The following is a 10296-nucleotide window of genomic DNA, read 5'->3' on the forward strand; positions in this document are numbered from 1 at the left end:
CCAAGGAAAATTCTGGAGTCGGCCATCCCCCAAATTCAATCCGTCACTAGAAGCGAACGCAGAGTGAGGCGTGCACCCCGATGTGCCGCGGGGGGGTGGGGGGGCCCTGCTGTAGACTGTGCCACTGTCGTGTGTGCTATGAAACGCAAATTTCAAAAGCAAATCAATAAAAAGGAAACTAAACAAAACAGCCTGCCAGCAGCCAACTCCCACAGTCAGCAGTCACACAGACCCCGTCCACCTTTGCGTTCCTCTCACTCCATGGGCATCGTGGATCATAAAGGGATTCCGGTTCACTATTAATTCTATTAATTCTCTTTTCTGACCCGAGTCTAGGACTTAGCTGGAAAGCAAGGCCAAGCTACACACCACACACATGAAAGGGGTGACGAGACGTATGTTTGTTAAAAAGATGAAAATGAATAGTGCACTTCTTCACTAGGTTTACAACTGGTGGACCCCACGCCGGGCATTAACCGCCCGGTGAGGATTTGGCGAAGCCACCAAAACACACACACACACACATGATTTAACTAATAAATACGTCCACCAGCGCTACAGCTTTCCCCTCATCCTGGCATTTAATGCAGACACGACTAGGCTTCTCCGTGCTGTTTAGAAGTGGAAGGGGGGTCTGCACCTGACCTTGCGTTTGTTGGCTCTGCTTCTTTTGATGACATATATTATACAGTATATATATACATATATATACATATATTTTTTTTGTTAAGAGTTCTAGCCCTTTTCTTTCTCAGCAGGTCCGTTCTCAGACATTACTGCATGCTGTATATGGCGTTAGCTGTGTGTTGACCTTCTAAAAGATGATAGAGTTTACTGGTACTTGTGTAATCGGTTCCTGCCTCTATTTTTTTTTTTTCTTTTTCGCGTTATCCACATGTCAGAGACATTTATACGAAGTGAAACGAGAAAACGACACTAACACGGGGCGCAGCCTCTGTTCCAGGGGGGGGTCCGCCCCCTCCATCCCGCACAAACACGCCGCCGAACCAGCTAAACAGCCAGTAACCACTCGCTCGAGCCCTATGGGAATCTCTGATGCCTTTGTGACCACTGGAGAATTGAACCCTCTTGGTTTCTTTTATTTAATTTCCCACCTGTGTGTGCGTGTGTATGAAAGAGAAGAAAATGCAGTTTTTAGATAATCTTTTTTCCTCCCCCCCCTCCGGAGTCTGGGGACCAGAGAGGCCTCGGGGAGGGGTCCTGGGTGTGATGAGGGAAAGTGGGATTGGGGTTCGGGGAGGGAGGGGTTGTCTCTGACTTGACATTAAAAAGTGTTCCATGTCCCTCTTCACCTGGTGTGGTGCCTCATTCTGAAGGGGGGTGAGGGGGTGGGGGGAGCAGAGCCGGGCTGGCTCCAGTGTGAAGGACACCGAGGGGGACAGGCTCCTGACTCAAGCAACTGCTCTTTCAGCCCCTTATTGGGGTGAGTTGGGCTCTTTCTGTGGACCCTAAAGCTCGGGTGACAGAACAGTCAGAAACCCCTTGTCCTCCTAACAGAAGCAAGGGGGGTGGAGGGGGGCCTCGCAGGAGCTGTGTCTCCAATGCTGGCTGAGGCCGGCTGCACCCTGCTAGTGTCCAAGCAGCTCACCTCATAACCTGGGCACAATGTCAAGCCTAGTTAAGACAGACTTTCCCATGAGAGTATTTCCAGGAGGCAGCCCAGGGCAGCCATCATGAAAGAGGAAAGGAAAGACTTGAAACAGTGTGGCTTGATATTAAATAATCCCAAGTCCCATCAACTGATGTTTTGGGGACTCTTCCCTCAAAGCCTGCTCTCCAAAGCTTGCTTCTAGTCGCAAGTTAAGAGGAAAAGTCGATTTCAATACAAAATAATATTCAAATCATTCTAAGCTGCTCTGACTGATTGTGGCAATTAAATTGGGGCTGAGACTCACCGAGAGGCGGAAACCAGGCCAGAGCTGAGACGCCCAGGGATTCCTGTACCCGAGTCCTCGGGGGGTCAGTCCACCTGAGAGGCGAAGGATGTGTTGGCAAAGGAGGCGATTCATTTCCAGTGGCTTCTAGAAAAAATGAGAAAAGGTTGTTGACTTCATGACCTGCCCTTCTATCCCCACCCCCAGGTGTCAGATACAACAACTGCTGCCCAGCAAAATTGTCAGGGACAGTGTGGCCAAGCCTTGTAGATTTAGGCTGAACAGCGGTTCTAGAACAGCCAAAGCCAAGGGCTTGGGGACTGTGCCCTCACAATGAGAGTGGGTGGGTGAGACTCTCTAGGCCTCTCATGCCTGGAACTTCTGCCGACACCCACTGAGGGTTTGGATGCCCAGCATGCTTCCTGGACCAGAGAGGGAAATACACAGGTAGTCCCCATGCTGCTGACCTGGAGCCCGGAAGCACCTCTGCGTAAAACACACCAAGGCATCTGCACAGAGAGGCCTCCCAGACTTTGCTGGGGGAAGAGAGAACAGCGGCACATGGCCTCCATTTGAATCAAAACTTTATTTTTTAGCGACTAAACTTCCTTTGACCACTCCGTCACCATCCTCCCAGGAGTCATTTGTAAAGGGACTCTGTCAACTTTGTAAAGTGACATTCATGAGAAAGACTTCACTTGACCTGCCTGCCAACTTCATTCCCCTTCCTGTCTGTGGTTCCCTAGGGCTCTGTTTCATCCAGAGCATGTCCCAGATAGACGCAGCTTTGCCCTAACTCAGTGGCCGGCAAACTGCGGCTCGCGAGCCACATGCGGCTCTTTGGCCCCTTGAGTGTGACTCTTCCACAAAATACCACGGCCTGGGCGAGTCTATTTTGAAGAAGCGGCGTTAGAAGAAGTTTAAGTATAAAAAATTTGGCTCTCAAAAGAAATTTCAATTGTTGTACTGTTGATATCTGGCTCTGTTGAATAATGAGTTTGCCGACCACTGCCCTAACTGATAGGTTTGGCAGCTAGAACTTCCTAATCTGCCTCAAGGGGGGTTATTAGAGTAGTTAGGGTTTGAACATCCCCCACTCCTCCCCACCCCCCCCCCACACACACACACTCATCTGCTAAGTGTGCCAGCTGAGCCCCCATCTGCTGAATTTTAATCTTTAAAGGAAGCTTCAGGTGCCCATGAGCAAAGGCCCTCAACCAGAGTCATTGTTCAATTCAGGAGGACATGGCTTTGAGAGAGCTTGTGGGGACAATCCTCAGACCTATCTGACCTCAGGAAACGAGAGCTTGGTAAGCAGTGTTCATTCTTGTAAGTAGAGAAAAATATCTTGAACACTGCATGCAGTTATGTTTCTTTGTACAGGCACTAATGGAGACCACTACGGCAGGCTGGCCTGGATGTCAAGTGCACATGACCACTGTAGACTCAGACATACGTCACTATCATACTTTAGGATTCATCCACCACCCCTAATAGTAGGGTGGCCCCTTGATGGGATCATGGTTTAGGTTTGGCAGATTTTCCCATGATAGTCTTTCATATGTGTGTGGAGGGGCGAGTGCGGGATGTTCAAGCCCTAATAATCTAATCACTCCTATAGAATCCCATTCATCTTCTTCCAACAGAATATCTGCACCTCTCCAGCCACACAGATGTGCAGCAGCTCCCAAGTGATTGCAGTTAAAGGGGTTCAAATGCAACATTGGAGCTATAGTCACAGTCAGTGGCCCAGGAATGTTCGTTTTTCTTATTGTAGGTATTGATGATGATGGTGGTGAGGAATGACAGTTACTGTTATTCAAGCTGGAGATAAGTCAGCCAATGGGTTGACAGTCAAGTCTGATTGAGGTTAACACATTTCATTGGATTCCCCACCTTTATCTTATACCCTTGAACCATGAGCTTAGAAGGAAAGAGTGTCACGTGAGTCAGTCACAGGACTGACCCTTCAATGGGTAGATTTTGATAAAAATGTAAAATCAGCAAAACATCCATAAATTTCTATTCTTATCATGGCAACTTTTTGAAGTACTTCTCACCAGAAGAGAAAAAGCTACCTGAAAGGAGACATGTGGTAAACTAGATGATCTTTGCTAATGATGAGTCTACGTGCACCTGTGTTGCTATTGGCCAGATGTACCTGCACACACCAGCCACTCAGCCTTCATTCAAGCAACGGAAAGATTTGGAATTAGTGGTGTCTGAGAGAAGAACTAAATAATAACTCTTTCTGGCATTTTTTTAACCAAATCTCAGAAGTAATTTTGAATTTAATTGTGTAGTAGTGCCTCCTTTGTCATCCCATAACTGCTCAATCAAGCCATTCTAAAGTCTTAATTCTTATCTCTCTCTGCTCTTAATTCAAATCCGATTTCCACGAGTATCCAAATCTATCTGCCTCCAAGGCAATCAACTCAAATTAATATTCCCATGATTTGAGTGACTATGATCTCTAAGTCTGTGCCTTCATTTTCCTTTTCCTGTCTCCCGCAACTCTGTATCTTTCACAACATGTCCTTATCATGTGACTAGAACAACAGGGCTTTGTTTAGAAATCACTCCTAATTCCTGAGCTCAAGTTAAGATCTTTTTTTTTTTCTTTTTTAAATCCTCACCCAAGGATATTTTTTTCCATTGATTTTCAGACAGAGTAGAAGGGGGCGGAGAGGGGGGCAGAGAGAGACAGACAGAGAGAGAGAGAAATAAACATAGATGTAAGAGAGACACATCGATTGGTTGCTTCCTGCACTCAGGGATCAAACCCACAACCAAGGTACTTGTCCTTGACCCAGAATCTAAACCTCGACCCTTCAGTCCATGAGCTGATTAACCACGGAGCCAAACCAGTCAGGGCAAGTTAAGAACATTCTTATAATTTATGTCTGATGCATTATATTTTATAAAGGAGTCTTGGTTTGGCTTTAGATTTTTGTTGTTGTTGTTGTTTTTATCCTCACCCAAGGGTATATTTTCATTGATTTTTAGAGAGGGGGGAGGGAGCCCAGTTTTCTTTAATCACATTTTCTATACATTTTCTTTTATCTCTTTTTCTCTTCCTTATTTACTTTCTGCAATACAGCCTACCTTTCCTCATTCACTTTCTCCAGTACAGCCTATCTTTCCACTCACAACTGAAGAAACAAGATATCCAAGAATCAATTTGAAAAAAAAAAAATCAACACTTAGTTTCACAAGGTTGTTTTAAACCCCTTTGTTTACACCAGGCACTTAGAGAGTAACATGATTTAGAGGAAAGCAATTTGATCTGGTTGGGCTGTACCCTTGAATATCCATTACTGATTCCTTGAGTTAGATATACAATGCCCTAAACTACACATCAGCGTGGATGATTTTCAAGGGCTTAGTTGACATCTGAGGCAGTTCTATGCTACATGTTGCATCAACAGATCCAAACAACTTGGTTAACTTAGGACAGTTGGCTGAACTCCGGTACATTCTTCAACTTTAGGCATCTGGTGAATAACCCGATTAGCCACATGAACAGAGTAATTAACGAAAAAGCCCAGGTTCCATCCCTTCAAGAGTTCCTTGAGGAGTAATGTCAGCAACATGACTGATCAGATGTCCATGTCGTACGTAAACCCCTTCAACAACATTTAGCATCATCCATAGACAAAAAAGTACCTTTGTGGTTCTGTGGGACCCAGCACCATACATCGAGGGACTGGGAGGAGTCCTGCCCACCTGGCCATTGGGCAATAATCCTACAGACCTCAGTCCTGCTCTAGACCCTGCAATGGTCCTTGAACTAGTTGCAGCCTCTCTCGGCCACAGTCAGGGGGCCTGGAAAATACTGTCTCACACAGTCAATGACACACTTGAGAGCCTTTACGGAAGTCATGTTTCCAGCAGAGAAGTTCCAGCAGAGCATTAGAGCTAAAAATAGTTGGGATGCCTTGGAAAGAGAGAGAGGAGCAGTTTGCTTTTAAGTGTGTAACCCACCCCCACGGCACCATAGCTGAGTCCAAGTAAGACATTCTCAGCCCATGAATTTTTCCTGCGGAGGGGGAGGGGGAGTAAGAGTGCATGGCTCCCCGAGATGTGTGGAATGTTGCCAAAGAGGCCCTCTTCCCCCTGGCTTCACCCAGAATACTTAACCAGGAGCTCATGACTTGGGGCCTGGAAGAGGCTAGGAGAGTGACTGACAGGCCTCTAGGAGGGGGGCTGAAAAGAATGTGGATCCTACTAACTGGTTGCTGACTCCAGAAAGAAGCCTTCCCATGAGCTGCTGGAGATATCTCACTCATGGATCCCCCAAATGGCCTATGGACACCCCATCATTTTGCATGTCTCACCCACCCACCCCACACTCTGGACCAGCTCTCTGTGTGTGCTCCCAACCCTAGCAGGAGTGAGCTTAGCTGGGAGATTAGTGAGTAGGCTCACAAAGTCAGCGCAAATCTGAGAGCCAGGGAGAAACCCCAAATTTGAGCTTTAGCGATATCCTTGGGAAAGCAAAAGGGAGGCATCAGCACATGGCTTGGTGCATGACAGGATTAAGAAAAAACATACAAGCTTCAGAATATTGTCCCAGGAGAGAACAAGAAGTGTGGAGCTGGCATATCCATACAAGGTCTGTGAAAAACCCAGAATCCCTAGCAGAGCTGATAGAAGGCATTTCTCTCCCTAAGTAATTTAGTAAATACTGGGGGTAACGACCACTGCCAATGTGAAGAGAGCAATGCAGGACTCCAAAGAACATCTAAAAAATTAAGAAAACATGACACAACTCCAAAATCACAATAATGATCCAGTAACCTACCCCAAAGACATGGGGTTCTGTGATGTTCCTGATAAAGAATTTAAAGAACTCTATTTTAAGGAAGAACAATGAGCTCTAAGAACACATAGAAAGACAAGTCAACAATATCAGTAAAACAATACACAAATAAAACAAAAAGTTTAACAAAGAACTAAAATCATAAAAAAAAGAACAAAGTGAAATTCTAAAAAAATACAATGAATGAAATAAAAAGTAGAGGTCATCGACAGGAAAAGGACTCAAACAGAAGGAAGAATCTATGAATTAGAAGACAGGATTTTTTGAAATTATCCAATCAGAGGGGAACAGAGGAAAAACGATGGAATAAGAGTAAGAAAGCCTACATGATCTATGGGATACCATCAACAGGAGCAATCTGCCATTTATTGGTCTTGCAGAGGGAGGGAAGAGAAAGAAGAGAACAGAAAACTTGTTTAGATAAATAATGGTGCAGAATTTCCTAAATCCGAGGAGAAACTTGGATATCCAAGTTCTCAAAGCTCCATAGGTCACCAAACAAACTCAACTTAAAGAGATCTTCTCCAAGACACATTATAATAAAACTGTCAATATCAAAGACAAAGAGAGAATCTTAAAAGCAGCAAGAAAAAAGATGCTTGTAACTTACAAGAGAACCCCCATAAAGCTATCAGTAAATTTCTTAGCAGAAACTGTAAAGGCCAGTAGAGAGAGATGCTATATTCAAAGTGGTAAAAGAAAAAAACAAAACAAACAAAAAAACACTGCCACGAAGAATGTTTTATTCAGCAAAGTCATCCTTTAGAAATTAACGAGAAAGACTTTGTAAGATGAACAAAAAGTGAGGGAGTTCAGCACCACTAGACATGCCTTACAAGAAATGCCAAAAGGAGTTTGTCAAGCTAAAATATAATGACACTAATTAGTAATAAGAAAACGTATAAAATACACAAAACACTGGTAAAGGTAAATATATATAGTCAAATTCAGGCTACTCTAATACTGTCATTTGGTGGTACAGTAAGCACTTAATTCTAGCAAAAAGTTAAAGGACTAAAGTACTAAAAATAACTATAGTAAAAATAATGTTAATGAGCACAGTGTTAGAAGAGGTAACTTGTGACATCAAAAATGTAAAAGGGGGAGTAAAAGGTTAGAGTGTTTATATATATTCAAAGTTAAGTTGCTAGCATAAAATAGACTTGTTATTTCTACAAGATGTTTTATGTAAGCCTCATGATAGCCTCAAAGGAAAAACCTAGCACAGATACACAAAATATATAGAGAAAGGAATCAAAGCATCCCATTACAGAAAATTATAAAGGAAGGCATGTGAGAGGGAGAAAGAAGCACACTACAAGAAAATCAGAAAACATTAAGATGGCATTAGTAAATCCTTACCTATGGATAAGTACTCTTAATATTAATGGATTAGATTTTCAAAATAAAGTCATTGAGTAGCTGGATGGATATATAAATAAAAGCCCACTGTATGCTGCTACAAACTCACTTCAGCTTTTAGGACATACACTGTCTCAAAGTGAAGAGATGGAAAAAGAGATTCCATACAAGTAGAAACCAAAGAGAGCAGGAGTAGCTAAACTTATATGAGACAAAATAGACTAAAGTCAAAAACTATAACAAGAACAAAGGTGGCCATTATCCCATATAATAAAGCCCTAATATGCAAATTGACCAAACTGTTGAAAGACCAGGGGAATGACTGGTTGCTATGATGCTCACTGACCACCAGGAGGCAGACACTCAACACAGGAGCTGCCCCAAGCAGCAGCAATGGGGGGCAGGGCCCGACTGCAGGCAGAGCCAGGCTGCCAGCCAAGATGGGTGCCAGGGGAAGGGGGCAATCACTCCACCTGCTGGTCACTCCACAGATGACCCTGATCACCGGCCAGGCCTAATGACCCTACCCTATATATTGGGAACAGTCTCTTAGATTTAAAAATTAAAACCTGGCAAGGCTACTCTAACACTGAAAAAAACAGGATGATGCAGCGATAATATGCATGGACTCTGGCTTTCACATTTTGTGGTCAGCCCTGATTCTGATACTTATAACTGTGTGACAAAGCCAATTACTTAACTTCTCTCTGCTTCAGTTTTTATACCCATAAGATGGGGGAAATGGTACTACTGCCTCAGAAGGATCATGTTATGTACTACTTTCTATAATCAGGGCAAAAAAAAAAAAGTAGCTGCCCATACAACAGCAAGAAGCCTTTCACCTGTATGAAAAGTATGGTCACTAGTGCATGCAGAATCCCGGATTGCAAGAGGATGTCTGACTGCCGGTTTAGGCCTGACATCCCTCGAGGGGTCTCGGATTGTGAGAGGGAACCACCCTCCCCCACCCCCATGCAAGAATTTCATGCACCGGGCCTCTAGTATAATGATAGAGGTCAATTTATCAAGAAGATGTCAAAATCATAAGTATATAGGCACCCAACATCAACATAGGAACACCTAAATATATTAAGCAAATACTAACAAATTTGAATGGAGAAATAGACAACTATCCTATATAAAATGACTGAACAGCAGGCTGCGTGGAGTGACCAGGCTGGCGGGGGGGCCATGAGGGGCGACCAGGCTGGCAGTGGGGACAGTTAGGGGCGACCAGGACAGCAGAGGGAGCAGTAAGAGGTGACCCAGGCCAGTGCGGGGGGGGGGGGGCAGTTAGGAGCGACCAGGCTAGCAGGAGGGGGCAGTTGGGGGCGACCTGGCCGGCAGCAGGGGGCAGTTAGGGGTGACCAGGTTGGCAATGGGGACAGTTAGGGGCAATCAGGCCAGGCCTAAACTGGCAGTCGGACATCCCCCGAGGAGTCCCGGATTGGAGAGAGTGCAGGCTGGGCTGAGGGGACACCCCCCTCCCCCGTGCACGAATTTTGTGCACTGGGCCTCTTGTCAAATGATACTCAGGGACATCAAATACCCCACTTTCAACAATGGATAGATCATCCAGATGGAAAATATACAAGAACTAGAGGCCCAGTGCATGATTGAATCATGCACGTGTAGGGGGGCGAGCTAGGTGCCTGTCCGCTGGTGCACCAGGCCTTTCAGAAGCCTCCAGCGCCATGGAGGCTTCTGAAAGGCCTGGTGCCTGAGTGGACAGGCACCCAGCTCCCACACTTTTGCTTTCGATTGTGGGGGAGCTGGGTGCCTGTCCACTGGTGCACCAGGCCTCCCCCGCTTTTGATGGTCCGCAGGGGACATGAACTTGCTGCCCCAGAGGCCTCTTCTGTGCCGCAGCACAGCCATGGCGCAGACGCTGAGCTCGAGCCGCCGCAGATGCGAGCTCAGCGTCCCGCCGGCCCAATCAGCCACCCCGGCCACCTTGAGTCCCGCCCCCCCGCGCCTCCTGGCCAATCGCGGGCATAGCGAAGGTATGGTCAATTTGCATATTTGTCTATTATTAGGTAGGATATACTTTAGCCAAACTGAACTAACAAACATATACAGAACACTAGAGGCCCAGTGCACAAAATTCATGCATGGGGCGTTGCTCCCCTCAGCCCAGTCTGCAGCCTCTCCAATCTGGAACCCCTTGGGGGATGTCTGACTGCCTCTCACAATCCAGGACCACTGGCTCCTAACAGC

The sequence above is a fragment of the Eptesicus fuscus genome, chromosome 23 (genome assembly GCF_027574615.1).
Source record: "Eptesicus fuscus isolate TK198812 chromosome 23, DD_ASM_mEF_20220401, whole genome shotgun sequence".
NCBI classification, from domain to species: Eukaryota; Metazoa; Chordata; class Mammalia; order Chiroptera; family Vespertilionidae; genus Eptesicus; species Eptesicus fuscus.